This window comes from Pungitius pungitius, chromosome 16, assembly GCF_949316345.1.
Source record: "Pungitius pungitius chromosome 16, fPunPun2.1, whole genome shotgun sequence".
NCBI lineage: Eukaryota > Metazoa > Chordata > Actinopteri > Perciformes > Gasterosteidae > Pungitius > Pungitius pungitius.
The window spans coordinates 12,761,284-12,777,815 of NC_084915.1; the positions used below are offsets into that span (position 1 = coordinate 12,761,284).

At 44.9% G+C, this 16,532-nt stretch overlaps 50 non-coding genes across 50 annotated transcripts; all 50 read right to left on the reverse strand.

Annotated features, from left to right (window-relative positions):
- Positions 1–74: 74 nt before the first annotated feature.
- trnar-acg (transfer RNA arginine (anticodon ACG)) lies at positions 75–147 on the reverse strand. The gene has a single exon. It is a non-coding gene; the product is annotated as a tRNA-Arg (tRNA).
- A 198-nt stretch (positions 148–345) lies between these two features.
- On the reverse strand, positions 346–417 carry trnah-gug (transfer RNA histidin (anticodon GUG)). The gene has a single exon. It is a non-coding gene; the product is annotated as a tRNA-His (tRNA).
- A 259-nt stretch (positions 418–676) lies between these two features.
- Positions 677–749, reverse strand: trnar-acg (transfer RNA arginine (anticodon ACG)). Its single transcript has one exon. It is a non-coding gene; the product is annotated as a tRNA-Arg (tRNA).
- Positions 750–947: 198 nt separating this feature from the next.
- trnah-gug (transfer RNA histidin (anticodon GUG)) lies at positions 948–1,019 on the reverse strand. Its single transcript has one exon. It is a non-coding gene; the product is annotated as a tRNA-His (tRNA).
- A 259-nt stretch (positions 1,020–1,278) lies between these two features.
- On the reverse strand, positions 1,279–1,351 carry trnar-acg (transfer RNA arginine (anticodon ACG)). The gene has a single exon. It is a non-coding gene; the product is annotated as a tRNA-Arg (tRNA).
- Positions 1,352–1,549: 198 nt separating this feature from the next.
- Positions 1,550–1,621, reverse strand: trnah-gug (transfer RNA histidin (anticodon GUG)). The gene has a single exon. It is a non-coding gene; the product is annotated as a tRNA-His (tRNA).
- Positions 1,622–1,880: 259 nt separating this feature from the next.
- On the reverse strand, positions 1,881–1,953 carry trnar-acg (transfer RNA arginine (anticodon ACG)). Its single transcript has one exon. It is a non-coding gene; the product is annotated as a tRNA-Arg (tRNA).
- Positions 1,954–2,163: 210 nt separating this feature from the next.
- On the reverse strand, positions 2,164–2,235 carry trnah-gug (transfer RNA histidin (anticodon GUG)). Its single transcript has one exon. It is a non-coding gene; the product is annotated as a tRNA-His (tRNA).
- Positions 2,236–2,494: 259 nt separating this feature from the next.
- trnar-acg (transfer RNA arginine (anticodon ACG)) lies at positions 2,495–2,567 on the reverse strand. The gene has a single exon. It is a non-coding gene; the product is annotated as a tRNA-Arg (tRNA).
- A 198-nt stretch (positions 2,568–2,765) lies between these two features.
- trnah-gug (transfer RNA histidin (anticodon GUG)) lies at positions 2,766–2,837 on the reverse strand. Its single transcript has one exon. It is a non-coding gene; the product is annotated as a tRNA-His (tRNA).
- A 259-nt stretch (positions 2,838–3,096) lies between these two features.
- trnar-acg (transfer RNA arginine (anticodon ACG)) lies at positions 3,097–3,169 on the reverse strand. Its single transcript has one exon. It is a non-coding gene; the product is annotated as a tRNA-Arg (tRNA).
- A 198-nt stretch (positions 3,170–3,367) lies between these two features.
- On the reverse strand, positions 3,368–3,439 carry trnah-gug (transfer RNA histidin (anticodon GUG)). Its single transcript has one exon. It is a non-coding gene; the product is annotated as a tRNA-His (tRNA).
- A 259-nt stretch (positions 3,440–3,698) lies between these two features.
- Positions 3,699–3,771, reverse strand: trnar-acg (transfer RNA arginine (anticodon ACG)). Its single transcript has one exon. It is a non-coding gene; the product is annotated as a tRNA-Arg (tRNA).
- Positions 3,772–3,969: 198 nt separating this feature from the next.
- trnah-gug (transfer RNA histidin (anticodon GUG)) lies at positions 3,970–4,041 on the reverse strand. Its single transcript has one exon. It is a non-coding gene; the product is annotated as a tRNA-His (tRNA).
- Positions 4,042–4,300: 259 nt separating this feature from the next.
- Positions 4,301–4,373, reverse strand: trnar-acg (transfer RNA arginine (anticodon ACG)). The gene has a single exon. It is a non-coding gene; the product is annotated as a tRNA-Arg (tRNA).
- A 198-nt stretch (positions 4,374–4,571) lies between these two features.
- Positions 4,572–4,643, reverse strand: trnah-gug (transfer RNA histidin (anticodon GUG)). Its single transcript has one exon. It is a non-coding gene; the product is annotated as a tRNA-His (tRNA).
- A 259-nt stretch (positions 4,644–4,902) lies between these two features.
- Positions 4,903–4,975, reverse strand: trnar-acg (transfer RNA arginine (anticodon ACG)). Its single transcript has one exon. It is a non-coding gene; the product is annotated as a tRNA-Arg (tRNA).
- Positions 4,976–5,504: 529 nt separating this feature from the next.
- On the reverse strand, positions 5,505–5,577 carry trnar-acg (transfer RNA arginine (anticodon ACG)). Its single transcript has one exon. It is a non-coding gene; the product is annotated as a tRNA-Arg (tRNA).
- Positions 5,578–5,775: 198 nt separating this feature from the next.
- trnah-gug (transfer RNA histidin (anticodon GUG)) lies at positions 5,776–5,847 on the reverse strand. Its single transcript has one exon. It is a non-coding gene; the product is annotated as a tRNA-His (tRNA).
- A 259-nt stretch (positions 5,848–6,106) lies between these two features.
- On the reverse strand, positions 6,107–6,179 carry trnar-acg (transfer RNA arginine (anticodon ACG)). The gene has a single exon. It is a non-coding gene; the product is annotated as a tRNA-Arg (tRNA).
- A 210-nt stretch (positions 6,180–6,389) lies between these two features.
- trnah-gug (transfer RNA histidin (anticodon GUG)) lies at positions 6,390–6,461 on the reverse strand. The gene has a single exon. It is a non-coding gene; the product is annotated as a tRNA-His (tRNA).
- A 258-nt stretch (positions 6,462–6,719) lies between these two features.
- On the reverse strand, positions 6,720–6,792 carry trnar-acg (transfer RNA arginine (anticodon ACG)). Its single transcript has one exon. It is a non-coding gene; the product is annotated as a tRNA-Arg (tRNA).
- A 198-nt stretch (positions 6,793–6,990) lies between these two features.
- Positions 6,991–7,062, reverse strand: trnah-gug (transfer RNA histidin (anticodon GUG)). The gene has a single exon. It is a non-coding gene; the product is annotated as a tRNA-His (tRNA).
- Positions 7,063–7,321: 259 nt separating this feature from the next.
- On the reverse strand, positions 7,322–7,394 carry trnar-acg (transfer RNA arginine (anticodon ACG)). The gene has a single exon. It is a non-coding gene; the product is annotated as a tRNA-Arg (tRNA).
- A 198-nt stretch (positions 7,395–7,592) lies between these two features.
- On the reverse strand, positions 7,593–7,664 carry trnah-gug (transfer RNA histidin (anticodon GUG)). The gene has a single exon. It is a non-coding gene; the product is annotated as a tRNA-His (tRNA).
- Positions 7,665–7,922: 258 nt separating this feature from the next.
- Positions 7,923–7,995, reverse strand: trnar-acg (transfer RNA arginine (anticodon ACG)). Its single transcript has one exon. It is a non-coding gene; the product is annotated as a tRNA-Arg (tRNA).
- Positions 7,996–8,536: 541 nt separating this feature from the next.
- On the reverse strand, positions 8,537–8,609 carry trnar-acg (transfer RNA arginine (anticodon ACG)). Its single transcript has one exon. It is a non-coding gene; the product is annotated as a tRNA-Arg (tRNA).
- A 529-nt stretch (positions 8,610–9,138) lies between these two features.
- trnar-acg (transfer RNA arginine (anticodon ACG)) lies at positions 9,139–9,211 on the reverse strand. Its single transcript has one exon. It is a non-coding gene; the product is annotated as a tRNA-Arg (tRNA).
- Positions 9,212–9,421: 210 nt separating this feature from the next.
- trnah-gug (transfer RNA histidin (anticodon GUG)) lies at positions 9,422–9,493 on the reverse strand. The gene has a single exon. It is a non-coding gene; the product is annotated as a tRNA-His (tRNA).
- Positions 9,494–9,751: 258 nt separating this feature from the next.
- Positions 9,752–9,824, reverse strand: trnar-acg (transfer RNA arginine (anticodon ACG)). Its single transcript has one exon. It is a non-coding gene; the product is annotated as a tRNA-Arg (tRNA).
- A 198-nt stretch (positions 9,825–10,022) lies between these two features.
- Positions 10,023–10,094, reverse strand: trnah-gug (transfer RNA histidin (anticodon GUG)). The gene has a single exon. It is a non-coding gene; the product is annotated as a tRNA-His (tRNA).
- Positions 10,095–10,353: 259 nt separating this feature from the next.
- On the reverse strand, positions 10,354–10,426 carry trnar-acg (transfer RNA arginine (anticodon ACG)). Its single transcript has one exon. It is a non-coding gene; the product is annotated as a tRNA-Arg (tRNA).
- A 198-nt stretch (positions 10,427–10,624) lies between these two features.
- trnah-gug (transfer RNA histidin (anticodon GUG)) lies at positions 10,625–10,696 on the reverse strand. The gene has a single exon. It is a non-coding gene; the product is annotated as a tRNA-His (tRNA).
- A 258-nt stretch (positions 10,697–10,954) lies between these two features.
- Positions 10,955–11,027, reverse strand: trnar-acg (transfer RNA arginine (anticodon ACG)). Its single transcript has one exon. It is a non-coding gene; the product is annotated as a tRNA-Arg (tRNA).
- Positions 11,028–11,225: 198 nt separating this feature from the next.
- Positions 11,226–11,297, reverse strand: trnah-gug (transfer RNA histidin (anticodon GUG)). The gene has a single exon. It is a non-coding gene; the product is annotated as a tRNA-His (tRNA).
- A 258-nt stretch (positions 11,298–11,555) lies between these two features.
- On the reverse strand, positions 11,556–11,628 carry trnar-acg (transfer RNA arginine (anticodon ACG)). The gene has a single exon. It is a non-coding gene; the product is annotated as a tRNA-Arg (tRNA).
- A 541-nt stretch (positions 11,629–12,169) lies between these two features.
- On the reverse strand, positions 12,170–12,242 carry trnar-acg (transfer RNA arginine (anticodon ACG)). The gene has a single exon. It is a non-coding gene; the product is annotated as a tRNA-Arg (tRNA).
- A 198-nt stretch (positions 12,243–12,440) lies between these two features.
- On the reverse strand, positions 12,441–12,512 carry trnah-gug (transfer RNA histidin (anticodon GUG)). Its single transcript has one exon. It is a non-coding gene; the product is annotated as a tRNA-His (tRNA).
- Positions 12,513–12,771: 259 nt separating this feature from the next.
- On the reverse strand, positions 12,772–12,844 carry trnar-acg (transfer RNA arginine (anticodon ACG)). Its single transcript has one exon. It is a non-coding gene; the product is annotated as a tRNA-Arg (tRNA).
- A 198-nt stretch (positions 12,845–13,042) lies between these two features.
- trnah-gug (transfer RNA histidin (anticodon GUG)) lies at positions 13,043–13,114 on the reverse strand. The gene has a single exon. It is a non-coding gene; the product is annotated as a tRNA-His (tRNA).
- Positions 13,115–13,373: 259 nt separating this feature from the next.
- On the reverse strand, positions 13,374–13,446 carry trnar-acg (transfer RNA arginine (anticodon ACG)). The gene has a single exon. It is a non-coding gene; the product is annotated as a tRNA-Arg (tRNA).
- A 198-nt stretch (positions 13,447–13,644) lies between these two features.
- Positions 13,645–13,716, reverse strand: trnah-gug (transfer RNA histidin (anticodon GUG)). Its single transcript has one exon. It is a non-coding gene; the product is annotated as a tRNA-His (tRNA).
- Positions 13,717–13,975: 259 nt separating this feature from the next.
- On the reverse strand, positions 13,976–14,048 carry trnar-acg (transfer RNA arginine (anticodon ACG)). The gene has a single exon. It is a non-coding gene; the product is annotated as a tRNA-Arg (tRNA).
- A 198-nt stretch (positions 14,049–14,246) lies between these two features.
- trnah-gug (transfer RNA histidin (anticodon GUG)) lies at positions 14,247–14,318 on the reverse strand. Its single transcript has one exon. It is a non-coding gene; the product is annotated as a tRNA-His (tRNA).
- A 259-nt stretch (positions 14,319–14,577) lies between these two features.
- On the reverse strand, positions 14,578–14,650 carry trnar-acg (transfer RNA arginine (anticodon ACG)). The gene has a single exon. It is a non-coding gene; the product is annotated as a tRNA-Arg (tRNA).
- A 529-nt stretch (positions 14,651–15,179) lies between these two features.
- On the reverse strand, positions 15,180–15,252 carry trnar-acg (transfer RNA arginine (anticodon ACG)). Its single transcript has one exon. It is a non-coding gene; the product is annotated as a tRNA-Arg (tRNA).
- Positions 15,253–15,450: 198 nt separating this feature from the next.
- Positions 15,451–15,522, reverse strand: trnah-gug (transfer RNA histidin (anticodon GUG)). Its single transcript has one exon. It is a non-coding gene; the product is annotated as a tRNA-His (tRNA).
- A 259-nt stretch (positions 15,523–15,781) lies between these two features.
- Positions 15,782–15,854, reverse strand: trnar-acg (transfer RNA arginine (anticodon ACG)). The gene has a single exon. It is a non-coding gene; the product is annotated as a tRNA-Arg (tRNA).
- A 198-nt stretch (positions 15,855–16,052) lies between these two features.
- On the reverse strand, positions 16,053–16,124 carry trnaq-uug (transfer RNA glutamine (anticodon UUG)). The gene has a single exon. It is a non-coding gene; the product is annotated as a tRNA-Gln (tRNA).
- Positions 16,125–16,383: 259 nt separating this feature from the next.
- trnar-acg (transfer RNA arginine (anticodon ACG)) lies at positions 16,384–16,456 on the reverse strand. Its single transcript has one exon. It is a non-coding gene; the product is annotated as a tRNA-Arg (tRNA).
- Between the last annotated feature and the right edge of the window lie 76 nt (positions 16,457–16,532).

Genomic DNA, 16,532 nt, shown 5'->3' on the forward strand with positions numbered 1-16,532 from the left:
TGTTTGCACAACCTCCTTTTCCAGTAGGAGCTTTTGACATAAGCATTGATCCTTTTGCAAGTCGAAGAATAGTACGAGCTAGCCAGGAGTCGAACCTGGAATCTTCTGATTCGTAGTCAGACGCGTTGTCCATTGCGCCACTAGCCCCTTACAAAAATGCTGTTGTAGATTCCACGTGTAACTATATTTTATGCCAACGGCTGAATGCTGTAACAGACCACAGCCGAGGAACCGGGTACCATTACTTATGTCGGCCAAAAACATCTAGTGTAAGCAAAAAAGCTGTCCAGTCTCAGACATTTCACATTAAAAGTGGAGTTGAAGACATTGACAACTCTGAGCTGCTGCCGTGACCCGGATTCGAACCGGGGTTGCTGCGACCACAACGCAGAGTACTAACCACTATACGATCACGGCTGCTTGGTGGAAAGAGTGTACATTTTTTACCCAAGCCACAAGTCGGGATTTTAGCCGTTGCTGTTTTTTAAATGAATGACCTGAGTAACGAGTAGTTTTCTGGTACTGCCGAATGGGTTCTTGGTGTATAATCTTGTTTTTCAAAGAAAGTGTATTTTCAAGTAGCAAAACACCTCGAGAATCGGTGTTTGCACAACCTCCTTTTCCAGTAGGAGCTTTTGACATAAGCACTGATCCTTTTGCAAGTCGAAGAATAGTACGAGCTAGCCAGGAGTCGAACCTGGAATCTTCTGATTCGTAGTCAGACGCGTTGTGCATTGCGCCACTAGCCCCTTACAAAAATGCTGTTGTAGATTCCACGTGTAACTATATTTTATGCCAACGGCTGAATGCTGTAACAGACCACAGCCGAGGAACCGGGTACCATTACTTATGTCGGCCAAAAACATCTAGTGTAAGCAAAAAAGCTGTCCAGTCTCAGACATTTCACATTAAAAGTGGAGTTGAAGACATTGACAACTCTGAGCTGCTGCCGTGACCCGGATTCGAACCGGGGTTGCTGCGACCACAACGCAGAGTACTAACCACTATACGATCACGGCTGCTTGGTGGAAAGAGTGTACATTTTTTACCCAAGCCACAAGTCGGGATTTTAGCCGTTGCTGTTTTTTAAATGAATGACCTGAGTAACGAGTAGTTTTCTGGTACTGCCGAATGGGTTTTTGGTGTATAATCTTGTTTTTCAAAGAAAGTGTATTTGCAAGTAGCAAAACACCTCGAGAATCGGTCTTAGCACAACCTCCTTTTCCAGTAGGAGCTTTTGACATAAGCACTGATCCTTTTGCAAGTCGAAGAATAGTACGAGCTAGCCAGGAGTCGAACCTGGAATCTTCTGATTCGTAGTCAGACGCGTTGTCCATTGCGCCACTAGCCCCTTCCAAAAATGCTGTTGTAGATTCCACGTGTAACTTCATTTTATGCCAACGGCTGAATGCTGTAACAGACCACAGCCGAGGAACCGGGTACCATTACTGGTGTCGGCCAAAAACATCTAGTGTAAGCAAAAAAGCTGTCCAGTCTCAGACATTTCACATTAAAAGTGGAGTTGAAGACATTGACAACTCTGAGCTGCTGCCGTGACCCGGATTCGAACCGGGGTTGCTGCGACCACAACGCAGAGTACTAACCACTATACGATCACGGCTGCTTGGTGGAAAGAGTGTACATTTTTTACCCAAGCCACAAGTCGGGATTTTAGCCGTTGCTGTTTTTTAAATGAATGACCTGAGTAACGAGTAGTTTTCTGGTACTGCCGAATGGGTTTTTGGTGTATAATCTTGTTTTTCAAAGAAAGTGTATTTGCAAGTAGCAAAACACCTCGAGAATAGGTCTTAGCACAACCTCCCTTTCCAGTAGGAGCTTTTGACATAAGCACTGATCCTTTTGCAAGTCGAAGAATAGTACGAGCTAGCCAGGAGTCGAACCTGGAATCTTCTGATTCGTAGTCAGACGCGTTGTCCATTGCGCCACTAGCCCCTTACAAAAATGCTGTTGTAGATTCCACGTGTAACTTCATTTTATGCCAACGGCTGAATGCTGTAACAGACCACAGCCGAGGAACCCGGTACCATTACTGGTGTCGGCCAAAAACATCTAGTGTAAGCAAAAAAGCTGTCGAGTCTCAGACATTTCACATGCCAAGGCACATTAATGGTGGAGTTGAAGACATTGACAACTCTGAGCTGCTGCCGTGACCCGGATTCGAACCGGGGTTGCTGCGACCACAACGCAGAGTACTAACCACTATACGATCACGGCTGCTTGGTGGAAAGAGTGTACATTTTTTACCCGAGCCACAACTCTGAATATTAGCCTTTGCTGTTTTTTAAATAAATGACCTGAGTAACGAGTAGTTTTCTGGTACTGCCGAATGGGTTCTTGGTGTATAATCTTGTTTTTCAAAGAAAGTGTATTTGCAAGTAGCAAAACACCTCGAGAATCGGTGTTTGCACAACCTCCTTTTCCAGTAGGAGCTTTTGACATAAGCACTGATCCTTTTGCAAGTCGAAGAATAGTACGAGCTAGCCAGGAGTCGAACCTGGAATCTTCTGATTCGTAGTCAGACGCGTTGTCCATTGCGCCACTAGCCCCTTACAAAAATGCTGTTGTAGATTCCACGTGTAACTATATTTTATGCCAACGGCTGAATGCTGTAACAGACCACAGCCGAGGAACCGGGTACCATTACTTATGTCGGCCAAAAACATCTAGTGTAAGCAAAAAAGCTGTCCAGTCTCAGACATTTCACATTAAAAGTGGAGTTGAAGACATTGACAACTCTGAGCTGCTGCCGTGACCCGGATTCGAACCGGGGTTGCTGCGACCACAACGCAGAGTACTAACCACTATACGATCACGGCTGCTTGGTGGAAAGAGTGTACATTTTTTACCCAAGCCACAAGTCGGGATTTTAGCCGTTGCTGTTTTTTAAATGAATGACCTGAGTAACGAGTAGTTTTCTGGTACTGCCGAATGGGTTTTTGGTGTATAATCTTGTTTTTCAAAGAAAGTGTATTTGCAAGTAGCAAAACACCTCGAGAATCGGTCTTAGCACAACCTCCTTTTCCAGTAGGAGCTTTTGACATAAGCACTGATCCTTTTGCAAGTCGAAGAATAGTACGAGCTAGCCAGGAGTCGAACCTGGAATCTTCTGATTCGTAGTCAGACGCGTTGTCCATTGCGCCACTAGCCCCTTCCAAAAATGCTGTTGTAGATTCCACGTGTAACTTCATTTTATGCCAACGGCTGAATGCTGTAACAGACCACAGCCGAGGAACCGGGTACCATTACTGGTGTCGGCCAAAAACATCTAGTGTAAGCAAAAAAGCTGTCCAGTCTCAGACATTTCACATTAAAAGTGGAGTTGAAGACATTGACAACTCTGAGCTGCTGCCGTGACCCGGATTCGAACCGGGGTTGCTGCGACCACAACGCAGAGTACTAACCACTATACGATCACGGCTGCTTGGTGGAAAGAGTGTACATTTTTTACCCAAGCCACAAGTCGGGATTTTAGCCGTTGCTGTTTTTTAAATGAATGACCTGAGTAACGAGTAGTTTTCTGGTACTGCCGAATGGGTTCTTGGTGTATAATCTTGTTTTTCAAAGAAAGTGTATTTTCAAGTAGCAAAACACCTCGAGAATCGGTGTTTGCACAACCTCCTTTTCCAGTAGGAGCTTTTGACATAAGCATTGATCCTTTTGCAAGTCGAAGAATAGTACGAGCTAGCCAGGAGTCGAACCTGGAATCTTCTGATTCGTAGTCAGACGCGTTGTCCATTGCGCCACTAGCCCCTTACAAAAATGCTGTTGTAGATTCCACGTGTAACTATATTTTATGCCAACGGCTGAATGCTGTAACAGACCACAGCCGAGGAACCGGGTACCATTACTTATGTCGGCCAAAAACATCTAGTGTAAGCAAAAAAGCTGTCCAGTCTCAGACATTTCACATTAAAAGTGGAGTTGAAGACATTGACAACTCTGAGCTGCTGCCGTGACCCGGATTCGAACCGGGGTTGCTGCGACCACAACGCAGAGTACTAACCACTATACGATCACGGCTGCTTGGTGGAAAGAGTGTACATTTTTTACCCAAGCCACAAGTCGGGATTTTAGCCGTTGCTGTTTTTTAAATGAATGACCTGAGTAACGAGTAGTTTTCTGGTACTGCCGAATGGGTTCTTGGTGTATAATCTTGTTTTTCAAAGAAAGTGTATTTTCAAGTAGCAAAACACCTCGAGAATCGGTGTTTGCACAACCTCCTTTTCCAGTAGGAGCTTTTGACATAAGCACTGATCCTTTTGCAAGTCGAAGAATAGTACGAGCTAGCCAGGAGTCGAACCTGGAATCTTCTGATTCGTAGTCAGACGCGTTGTCCATTGCGCCACTAGCCCCTTACAAAAATGCTGTTGTAGATTCCACGTGTAACTATATTTTATGCCAACGGCTGAATGCTGTAACAGACCACAGCCGAGGAACCGGGTACCATTACTTATGTCGGCCAAAAACATCTAGTGTAAGCAAAAAAGCTGTCGAGTCTCAGACATTTCACATTAAAAGTGGAGTTGAAGACATTGACAACTCTGAGCTGCTGCCGTGACCCGGATTCGAACCGGGGTTGCTGCGACCACAACGCAGAGTACTAACCACTATACGATCACGGCTGCTTGGTGGAAAGAGTGTACATTTTTTACCCAAGCCACAAGTCGGGATTTTAGCCGTTGCTGTTTTTTAAATGAATGACCTGAGTAACGAGTAGTTTTCTGGTACTGCCGAATGGGTTTTTGGTGTATAATCTTGTTTTTCAAAGAAAGTGTATTTGCAAGTAGCAAAACACCTCGAGAATCGGTCTTAGCACAACCTCCTTTTCCAGTAGGAGCTTTTGACATAAGCACTGATCCTTTTGCAAGTCGAAGAATAGTACGAGCTAGCCAGGAGTCGAACCTGGAATCTTCTGATTCGTAGTCAGACGCGTTGTCCATTGCGCCACTAGCCCCTTCCAAAAATGCTGTTGTAGATTCCACGTGTAACTTCATTTTATGCCAACGGCTGAATGCTGTAACAGACCACAGCCGAGGAACCGGGTACCATTACTGGTGTCGGCCAAAAACATCTAGTGTAAGCAAAAAAGCTGTCCAGTCTCAGACATTTCACATTAAAAGTGGAGTTGAAGACATTGACAACTCTGAGCTGCTGCCGTGACCCGGATTCGAACCGGGGTTGCTGCGACCACACCGCAGAGTACTAACCACTATACGATCACGGCTGCTTGGTGGAAAGAGTGTACATTTTTTACCCAAGCCACAAGTCGGGATTTTAGCCGTTGCTGTTTTTTAAATGAATGACCTGAGTAACGAGTAGTTTTCTGGTACTGCCGAATGGGTTCTTGGTGTATAATCTTGTTTTTCAAAGAAAGTGTATTTTCAAGTAGCAAAACACCTCGAGAATCGGTGTTTGCACAACCTCCTTTTCCAGTAGGAGCTTTTGACATAAGCATTGATCCTTTTGCAAGTCGAAGAATAGTACGAGCTAGCCAGGAGTCGAACCTGGAATCTTCTGATTCGTAGTCAGACGCGTTGTCCATTGCGCCACTAGCCCCTTACAAAAATGCTGTTGTAGATTCCACGTGTAACTATATTTTATGCCAACGGCTGAATGCTGTAACAGACCACAGCCGAGGAACCGGGTACCATTACTTATGTCGGCCAAAAACATCTAGTGTAAGCAAAAAAGCTGTCCAGTCTCAGACATTTCACATTAAAAGTGGAGTTGAAGACATTGACAACTCTGAGCTGCTGCCGTGACCCGGATTCGAACCGGGGTTGCTGCGACCACAACGCAGAGTACTAACCACTATACGATCACGGCTGCTTGGTGGAAAGAGTGTACATTTTTTACCCAAGCCACAAGTCGGGATTTTAGCCGTTGCTGTTTTTTAAATGAATGACCTGAGTAACGAGTAGTTTTCTGGTACTGCCGAATGGGTTTTTGGTGTATAATCTTGTTTTTCAAAGAAAGTGTATTTGCAAGTAGCAAAACACCTCGAGAATAGGTCTTAGCACAACCTCCCTTTCCAGTAGGAGCTTTTGACATAAGCACTGATCCTTTTGCAAGTCGAAGAATAGTACGAGCTAGCCAGGAGTCGAACCTGGAATCTTCTGATTCGTAGTCAGACGCGTTGTCCATTGCGCCACTAGCCCCTTACAAAAATGCTGTTGTAGATTCCACGTGTAACTTCATTTTATGCCAACGGCTGAATGCTGTAACAGACCACAGCCGAGGAACCCGGTACCATTACTGGTGTCGGCCAAAAACATCTAGTGTAAGCAAAAAAGCTGTCGAGTCTCAGACATTTCACATGCCAAGGCACATTAATGGTGGAGTTGAAGACATTGACAACTCTGAGCTGCTGCCGTGACCCGGATTCGAACCGGGGTTGCTGCGACCACAACGCAGAGTACTAACCACTATACGATCACGGCTGCTTGGTGGAAAGAGTGTACATTTTTTACCCGAGCCACAACTCTGAATATTAGCCTTTGCTGTTTTTTAAATAAATGACCTGAGTAACGAGTAGTTTTCTGGTACTGCCGAATGGGTTCTTGGTGTATAATCTTGTTTTTCAAAGAAAGTGTATTTGCAAGTAGCAAAACACCTCGAGATCGGTCTTAGCACAACATCCTTTTCCAGTAGGAGCTTTTGACATGAGCACTGATCCTTTTGCAAGTCGAAGAATAGTACGAGCTAGCCAGGAGTCGAACCTGGAATCTTCTGATTCGTAGTCAGACGCGTTGTCCATTGCGCCACTAGCCCCTTACAAAAATGCTGTTGTAGATTCCACGTGTAACTATATTTTATGCCAACGGCTGAATGCTGTAACAGACCACAGCCGAGGAACCGGGTACCATTACATATGTCGGCCAAAAACATCTAGTGTAAGCAAAAAAGCTGTCCAGTCTCAGACATTTCACATTAAAAGTGGAGTTGAAGACATTGACAACTCTGAGCTGCTGCCGTGACCCGGATTCGAACCGGGGTTGCTGCGACCACAACGCAGAGTACTAACCACTATACGATCACGGCTGCTTGGTGGAAAGAGTGTACATTTTTTACCCAAGCCACAAGTCGGGATTTTAGCCGTTGCTGTTTTTTAAATGAATGACCTGAGTAACGAGTAGTTTTCTGGTACTGCCGAATGGGTTTTTGGTGTATAATCTTGTTTTTCAAAGAAAGTGTATTTGCAAGTAGCAAAACACCTCGAGAATCGGTCTTAGCACAACCTCCTTTTCCAGTAGGAGCTTTTGACATAAGCACTGATCCTTTTGCAAGTCGAAGAATAGTACGAGCTAGCCAGGAGTCGAACCTGGAATCTTCTGATTCGTAGTCAGACGCGTTGTCCATTGCGCCACTAGCCCCTTCCAAAAATGCTGTTGTAGATTCCACGTGTAACTTCATTTTATGCCAACGGCTGAATGCTGTAACAGACCACAGCCGAGGAACCGGGTACCATTACTGGTGTCGGCCAAAAACATCTAGTGTAAGCAAAAAAGCTGTCCAGTCTCAGACATTTCACATTAAAAGTGGAGTTGAAGACATTGACAACTCTGAGCTGCTGCCGTGACCCGGATTCGAACCGGGGTTGCTGCGACCACAACGCAGAGTACTAACCACTATACGATCACGGCTGCTTGGTGGAAAGAGTGTACATTTTTTACCCAAGCCACAAGTCGGGATTTTAGCCGTTGCTGTTTTTTAAATGAATGACCTGAGTAACGAGTAGTTTTCTGGTACTGCCGAATGGGTTCTTGGTGTATAATCTTGTTTTTCAAAGAAAGTGTATTTGCAAGTAGCAAAACACCTCGAGATCGGTCTTAGCACAACATCCTTTTCCAGTAGGAGCTTTTGACATGAGCACTGATCCTTTTGCAAGTCGAAGAATAGTACGAGCTAGCCAGGAGTCGAACCTGGAATCTTCTCATTCGTAGTCAGACGCGTTGTCCATTGCGCCACTAGCCCCTTACAAAAATGCTGTTGTAGATTCCACGTGTAACTTCATTTTATGCCAACGGCTGAATGCTGTAACAGACCACAGCCGAGGAACCCGGTACCATTACTGGTGTCCGCCAAAAACATCTAGTGTAAGCAAAAAAGCTGTCGAGTCTCAGACATTTCACATGCCAAGGCACATTAAAAGTGGAGTTGAAGACATTGACAACTCTGAGCTGCTGCCGTGACCCGGATTCGAACCGGGGTTGCTGCGACCACACCGCAGAGTACTAACCACTATACGATCACGGCTGCTTGGTGGAAAGAGTGTACATTTTTTACCCAAGCCACAAGTCGGGATTTTAGCCGTTGCTGTTTTTTAAATGAATGACCTGAGTAACGAGTAGTTTTCTGGTACTGCCGAATGGGTTCTTGGTGTATAATCTTGTTTTTCAAAGAAAGTGTATTTTCAAGTAGCAAAACACCTCGAGAATCGGTGTTTGCACAACCTCCTTTTCCAGTAGGAGCTTTTGACATAAGCATTGATCCTTTTGCAAGTCGAAGAATAGTACGAGCTAGCCAGGAGTCGAACCTGGAATCTTCTGATTCGTAGTCAGACGCGTTGTCCATTGCGCCACTAGCCCCTTACAAAAATGCTGTTGTAGATTCCACGTGTAACTATATTTTATGCCAACGGCTGAATGCTGTAACAGACCACAGCCGAGGAACCGGGTACCATTACTTATGTCGGCCAAAAACATCTAGTGTAAGCAAAAAAGCTGTCCAGTCTCAGACATTTCACATTAAAAGTGGAGTTGAAGACATTGACAACTCTGAGCTGCTGCCGTGACCCAGATTCGAACCGGGGTTGCTGCGACCACAACGCAGAGTACTAACCACTATACGATCACGGCTGCTTGGTGGAAAGAGTGTACATTTTTTACCCAAGCCACAAGTCGGGATTTTAGCCGTTGCTGTTTTTTAAATGAATGACCTGAGTAACGAGTAGTTTTCTGGTACTGCCGAATGGGTTTTTGGTGTATAATCTTGTTTTTCAAAGAAAGTGTATTTGCAAGTAGCAAAACACCTCGAGAATAGGTCTTAGCACAACCTCCCTTTCCAGTAGGAGCTTTTGACATAAGCACTGATCCTTTTGCAAGTCGAAGAATAGTACGAGCTAGCCAGGAGTCGAACCTGGAATCTTCTGATTCGTAGTCAGACGCGTTGTCCATTGCGCCACTAGCCCCTTACAAAAATGCTGTTGTAGATTCCACGTGTAACTTCATTTTATGCCAACGGCTGAATGCTGTAACAGACCACAGCCGAGGAACCCGGTACCATTACTGGTGTCGGCCAAAAACATCTAGTGTAAGCAAAAAAGCTGTCGAGTCTCAGACATTTCACATGCCAAGGCACATTAATGGTGGAGTTGAAGACATTGACAACTCTGAGCTGCTGCCGTGACCCGGATTCGAACCGGGGTTGCTGCGACCACAACGCAGAGTACTAACCACTATACGATCACGGCTGCTTGGTGGAAAGAGTGTACATTTTTTACCCGAGCCACAACTCTGAATATTAGCCTTTGCTGTTTTTTAAATAAATGACCTGAGTAACGAGTAGTTTTCTGGTACTGCCGAATGGGTTCTTGGTGTATAATCTTGTTTTTCAAAGAAAGTGTATTTGCAAGTAGCAAAACACCTCGAGATCGGTCTTAGCACAACATCCTTTTCCAGTAGGAGCTTTTGACATGAGCACTGATCCTTTTGCAAGTCGAAGAATAGTACGAGCTAGCCAGGAGTCGAACCTGGAATCTTCTGATTCGTAGTCAGACGCGTTGTCCATTGCGCCACTAGCCCCTTACAAAAATGCTGTTGTAGATTCCACGTGTAACTATATTTTATGCCAACGGCTGAATGCTGTAACAGACCACAGCCGAGGAACCGGGTACCATTACTTATGTCGGCCAAAAACATCTAGTGTAAGCAAAAAAGCTGTCCAGTCTCAGACATTTCACATTAAAAGTGGAGTTGAAGACATTGACAACTCTGAGCTGCTGCCGTGACCCGGATTCGAACCGGGGTTGCTGCGACCACAACGCAGAGTACTAACCACTATACGATCACGGCTGCTTGGTGGAAAGAGTGTACATTTTTTACCCAAGCCACAAGTCGGGATTTTAGCCGTTGCTGTTTTTTAAATGAATGACCTGAGTAACGAGTAGTTTTCTGGTACTGCCGAATGGGTTTTTGGTGTATAATCTTGTTTTTCAAAGAAAGTGTATTTGCAAGTAGCAAAACACCTCGAGAATCGGTCTTAGCACAACCTCCTTTTCCAGTAGGAGCTTTTGACATAAGCACTGATCCTTTTGCAAGTCGAAGAATAGTACGAGCTAGCCAGGAGTCGAACCTGGAATCTTCTGATTCGTAGTCAGACGCGTTGTCCATTGCGCCACTAGCCCCTTCCAAAAATGCTGTTGTAGATTCCACGTGTAACTTCATTTTATGCCAACGGCTGAATGCTGTAACAGACCACAGCCGAGGAACCGGGTACCATTACTGGTGTCGGCCAAAAACATCTAGTGTAAGCAAAAAAGCTGTCCAGTCTCAGACATTTCACATTAAAAGTGGAGTTGAAGACATTGACAACTCTGAGCTGCTGCCGTGACCCGGATTCGAACCGGGGTTGCTGCGACCACAACGCAGAGTACTAACCACTATACGATCACGGCTGCTTGGTGGAAAGAGTGTACATTTTTTACCCAAGCCACAAGTCGGGATTTTAGCCGTTGCTGTTTTTTAAATGAATGACCTGAGTAACGAGTAGTTTTCTGGTACTGCCGAATGGGTTCTTGGTGTATAATCTTGTTTTTCAAAGAAAGTGTATTTGCAAGTAGCAAAACACCTCGAGATCGGTCTTAGCACAACATCCTTTTCCAGTAGGAGCTTTTGACATGAGCACTGATCCTTTTGCAAGTCGAAGAATAGTACGAGCTAGCCAGGAGTCGAACCTGGAATCTTCTCATTCGTAGTCAGACGCGTTGTCCATTGCGCCACTAGCCCCTTACAAAAATGCTGTTGTAGATTCCACGTGTAACTTCATTTTATGCCAACGGCTGAATGCTGTAACAGACCACAGCCGAGGAACCCGGTACCATTACTGGTGTCCGCCAAAAACATCTAGTGTAAGCAAAAAAGCTGTCCAGTCTCAGACATTTCACATTAAAAGTGGAGTTGAAGACATTGACAACTCTGAGCTGCTGCCGTGACCCGGATTCGAACCGGGGTTGCTGCGACCACAACGCAGAGTACTAACCACTATACGATCACGGCTGCTTGGTGGAAAGAGTGTACATTTTTTACCCAAGCCACAAGTCGGGATTTTAGCCGTTGCTGTTTTTTAAATGAATGACCTGAGTAACGAGTAGTTTTCTGGTACTGCCGAATGGGTTCTTGGTGTATAATCTTGTTTTTCAAAGAAAGTGTATTTGCAAGTAGCAAAACACCTCGAGATCGGTCTTAGCACAACATCCTTTTCCAGTAGGAGCTTTTGACATGAGCACTGATCCTTTTGCAAGTCGAAGAATAGTACGAGCTAGCCAGGAGTCGAACCTGGAATCTTCTCATTCGTAGTCAGACGCGTTGTCCATTGCGCCACTAGCCCCTTACAAAAATGCTGTTGTAGATTCCACGTGTAACTTCATTTTATGCCAACGGCTGAATGCTGTAACAGACCACAGCCGAGGAACCCGGTATCATTACTGGTGTCCGCCAAAAACATCTAGTGTAAGCAAAAAAGCTGTCGAGTCTCAGACATTTCACATGCCAAGGCACATTAAAAGTGGAGTTGAAGACATTGACAACTCTGAGCTGCTGCCGTGACCCGGATTCGAACCGGGGTTGCTGCGACCACACCGCAGAGTACTAACCACTATACGATCACGGCTGCTTGGTGGAAAGAGTGTACATTTTTTACCCAAGCCACAAGTCGGGATTTTAGCCGTTGCTGTTTTTTAAATGAATGACCTGAGTAACGAGTAGTTTTCTGGTACTGCCGAATGGGTTCTTGGTGTATAATCTTGTTTTTCAAAGAAAGTGTATTTTCAAGTAGCAAAACACCTCGAGAATCGGTGTTTGCACAACCTCCTTTTCCAGTAGGAGCTTTTGACATAAGCATTGATCCTTTTGCAAGTCGAAGAATAGTACGAGCTAGCCAGGAGTCGAACCTGGAATCTTCTGATTCGTAGTCAGACGCGTTGTCCATTGCGCCACTAGCCCCTTACAAAAATGCTGTTGTAGATTCCACGTGTAACTATATTTTATGCCAACGGCTGAATGCTGTAACAGACCACAGCCGAGGAACCGGGTACCATTACTTATGTCGGCCAAAAACATCTAGTGTAAGCAAAAAAGCTGTCCAGTCTCAGACATTTCACATTAAAAGTGGAGTTGAAGACATTGACAACTCTGAGCTGCTGCCGTGACCCGGATTCGAACCGGGGTTGCTGCGACCACAACGCAGAGTACTAACCACTATACGATCACGGCTGCTTGGTGGAAAGAGTGTACATTTTTTACCCAAGCCACAAGTCGGGATTTTAGCCGTTGCTGTTTTTTAAATGAATGACCTGAGTAACGAGTAGTTTTCTGGTACTGCCGAATGGGTTTTTGGTGTATAATCTTGTTTTTCAAAGAAAGTGTATTTGCAAGTAGCAAAACACCTCGAGAATAGGTCTTAGCACAACCTCCCTTTCCAGTAGGAGCTTTTGACATAAGCACTGATCCTTTTGCAAGTCGAAGAATAGTACGAGCTAGCCAGGAGTCGAACCTGGAATCTTCTGATTCGTAGTCAGACGCGTTGTCCATTGCGCCACTAGCCCCTTACAAAAATGCTGTTGTAGATTCCACGTGTAACTTCATTTTATGCCAACGGCTGAATGCTGTAACAGACCACAGCCGAGGAACCGGGTACCATTACTTATGTCGGCCAAAAACATCTAGTGTAAGCAAAAAAGCTGTCCAGTCTCAGACATTTCACATTAAAAGTGGAGTTGAAGACATTGACAACTCTGAGCTGCTGCCGTGACCCGGATTCGAACCGGGGTTGCTGCGACCACAACGCAGAGTACTAACCACTATACGATCACGGCTGCTTGGTGGAAAGAGTGTACATTTTTTACCCAAGCCACAAGTCGGGATTTTAGCCGTTGCTGTTTTTTAAATGAATGACCTGAGTAACGAGTAGTTTTCTGGTACTGCCGAATGGGTTCTTGGTGTATAATCTTGTTTTTCAAAGAAAGTGTATTTTCAAGTAGCAAAACACCTCGAGAATCGGTGTTTGCACAACCTCCTTTTCCAGTAGGAGCTTTTGACATAAGCACTGATCCTTTTGCAAGTCGAAGAATAGTACGAGCTAGCCAGGAGTCGAACCTGGAATCTTCTGATTCGTAGTCAGACGCGTTGTCCATTGCGCCACTAGCCCCTTACAAAAATGCTGTTGTAGATTCCACGTGTAACTATATTTTATGCCAACGGCTGAATGCTGTAACAGACCACAGCCGAGGAACCGGGTACCATTACTTATGTCGGCCAAAAACATCTAGTGTAAGCAAAAAAGCTGTCCAGTCTCAGACATTTCACATTAAAAGTGGAGTTGAAGACATTGACAACTCTGAGCTGCTGCCGTGACCCGGATTCGAACCGGGGTTGCTGCGACCACAACGCAGAGTACTAACCACTATACGATCACGGCTGCTTGGTGGAAAGAGTGTACATTTTTTACCCAAGCCACAAGTCGGGATTTTAGCCGTTGCTGTTTTTTAAATGAATGACCTGAGTAACGAGTAGTTTTCTGGTACTGCCGAATGGGTTTTTGGTGTATAATCTTGTTTTTCAAAGAAAGTGTATTTGCAAGTAGCAAAACACCTCGAGAATCGGTCTTAGCACAACCTCCTTTTCCAGTAGGAGCTTTTGACATAAGCACTGATCCTTTTGCAAGTCGAAGAATAGTACGAGCTAGCCAGGAGTCGAACCTGGAATCTTCTGATTCGTAGTCAGACGCGTTGTCCATTGCGCCACTAGCCCCTTACAAAAATGCTGTTGTAGATTCCACGTGTAACTTCATTTTATGCCAACGGCTGAATGCTGTAACAGACCACAGCCGAGGAACCGCGTACCATTACTGGTGTCGGCCAAAAACATCTAGTGTAAGCAAAAAAGCTGTCCAGTCTCAGACATTTCACATTAAAAGTGGAGTTGAAGACATTGACAACTCTGAGCTGCTGCCGTGACCCGGATTCGAACCGGGGTTGCTGCGACCACAACGCAGAGTACTAACCACTATACGATCACGGCTGCTTGGTGGAAAGAGTGTACATTTTTTACCCAAGCCACAAGTCGGGATTTTAGCCGTTGCTGTTTTTTAAATGAATGACCTGAGTAACGAGTAGTTTTCTGGTACTGCCGAATGGGTTCTTGGTGTATAATCTTGTTTTTCAAAGAAAGTGTATTTGCAAGTAGCAAAACACCTCGAGAATCGGTCTTAGCACAACCTCCTTTTCCAGTAGGAGCTTTTGACAGGAGCACTGATCCTTTTGCAAGTCGAAGAATAGTACGAGCTAGCCAGGAGTCGAACCTGGAATCTTCTGATTCGTAGTCAGACGCGTTGTCCATTGCACCACTAGCCCCTTCCAAAAATGCTGTTGTAGATTCCACGTGTAACTATATTTTATGCCAACGGCTGAATGCTGTAACAGACCACAGCCGAGGAACCGGGTACCATTACTTATGTCGGCCAAAAACATCTAGTGTAAGCAAAAAAGCTGTCGAGTCTCAGACATTTCACATTAAAAGTGGAGTTGAAGACATTGACAACTCTGAGCTGCTGCCGTGACCCGGATTCGAACCGGGGTTGCTGCGACCACAACTCAGAGTACTAACCACTATACGATCACGGCTGCTTGGTGGAAAGAGTGTACATTTTTTACCCAAGCCACAACTCTGAATATTAGCCTTTGCTGCTTTTTAAATAAAGGACCTGAGTAACGAGTAGTTTTCTGGTACTGCCGAATGGGTTCTTGGTATATAATCTTGTTTTTCAAAGAAAGTGTATTTGCAAGTAGCAAAATACCTCGAGAATCGGTCTTAGCACAACCTCCTTTTCAAGTAGGAGCTTTTGACATAAGCACTGATCCTTTTGCAAGTCGAAGAATAGTACGAGCTAGCCAGGAGTCGAACCTGGAATCTTCTGATTCGTAGTCAGACGCGTTGTCCATTGCGCCACTAGCCCCTTACAAAAATGCTGTTGTAGATTCCACGTGTAACTATATTTTATGCCAACAGCTGAATGCTGTAACAGACCACAGCTGAGGAACCGGGTACCATTATTTATGTCGGCCAAAAACATCTAGTGTAAGCAAAAAAGCTGTCCAGTCTCAGACATTTCACATTAAAAGTGGAGTTGAAGACATTGACAACTCTGAGCTGCTGCCGTGACCCGGATTCGAACCGGGGTTGCTGCGACCACAACGCAGAGTACTAACCACTATACGATCACGGCTGCTTGGTGGAAAGAGTGTACATTTTTTACCCAAGCCACAACTCTGAATATTAGCCTTTGCTGTTTTTTAAATAAAGGACCTGAGTAACGAGTAGTTTTCTGGTACTGCCGAATGGGTTCTTGGTATATAATCTTGTTTTTCAAAGAAAGTGTATTTGCAAGTAGCAAAATACCTCGAGAATCGGTCTTAGCACAACCTCCTTTTCAAGTAGGAGCTTTTGACATAAGCACTGATCCTTTTGCAAGTCGAAGAATAGTACGAGCTAGCCAGGAGTCGAACCTGGAATCTTCTGATTCGTAGTCAGACGCGTTGTCCATTGCGCCACTAGCCCCTTACAATAATGCTGTTGTAGATTCCACGTGTAACTATATTTTATGCCAACAGCTGAATGCTGTAACAGACCACAGCCGAGGAACCGGGTACCATTACTTATGTCGGCCAAAAACATCTAGTGTAAGCAAAAAAGCTGTCGAGTCTCAGACATTTCACATTAAAAGTGGAGTTGAAGACATTGACAACTCTGAGCTGCTGCCGTGACCCGGATTCGAACCGGGGTTGCTGCGACCAAAACGCAGAGTACTAACCACTATACGATCACGGCTGCTTGGTGGAAAGAGTGTACATTTTTTACCCAAGCCACAACTCTGAATATTAGCCTTTGCTGTTTTTTAAATAAAGGACCTGAGTAACGAGTAGTTTTCTGGTACTGACGAATGGGTTCTTGGTATATAATCTTGTTTTTCAAAGAAAGTGTATTTGCAAGTAGCAAAATACCTCGAGAATCGGTCTTAGCACAACCTCCTTTTCAAGTAGGAGCTTTTGACATAAGCACTGATCAATTTGCAAGTCGAAGAATAGTACGAGCTAGCCAGGAGTCGAACCTGGAATCTTCTGATTCGTAGTCAGACACGTTGTCCATTGCGCCACTAGCCCCTTACAAAAATGCTGTTGTAGATTCCACGTGTAACTATATTTTATGCCAACAGCTGAATGCTGTAACAGACCACAG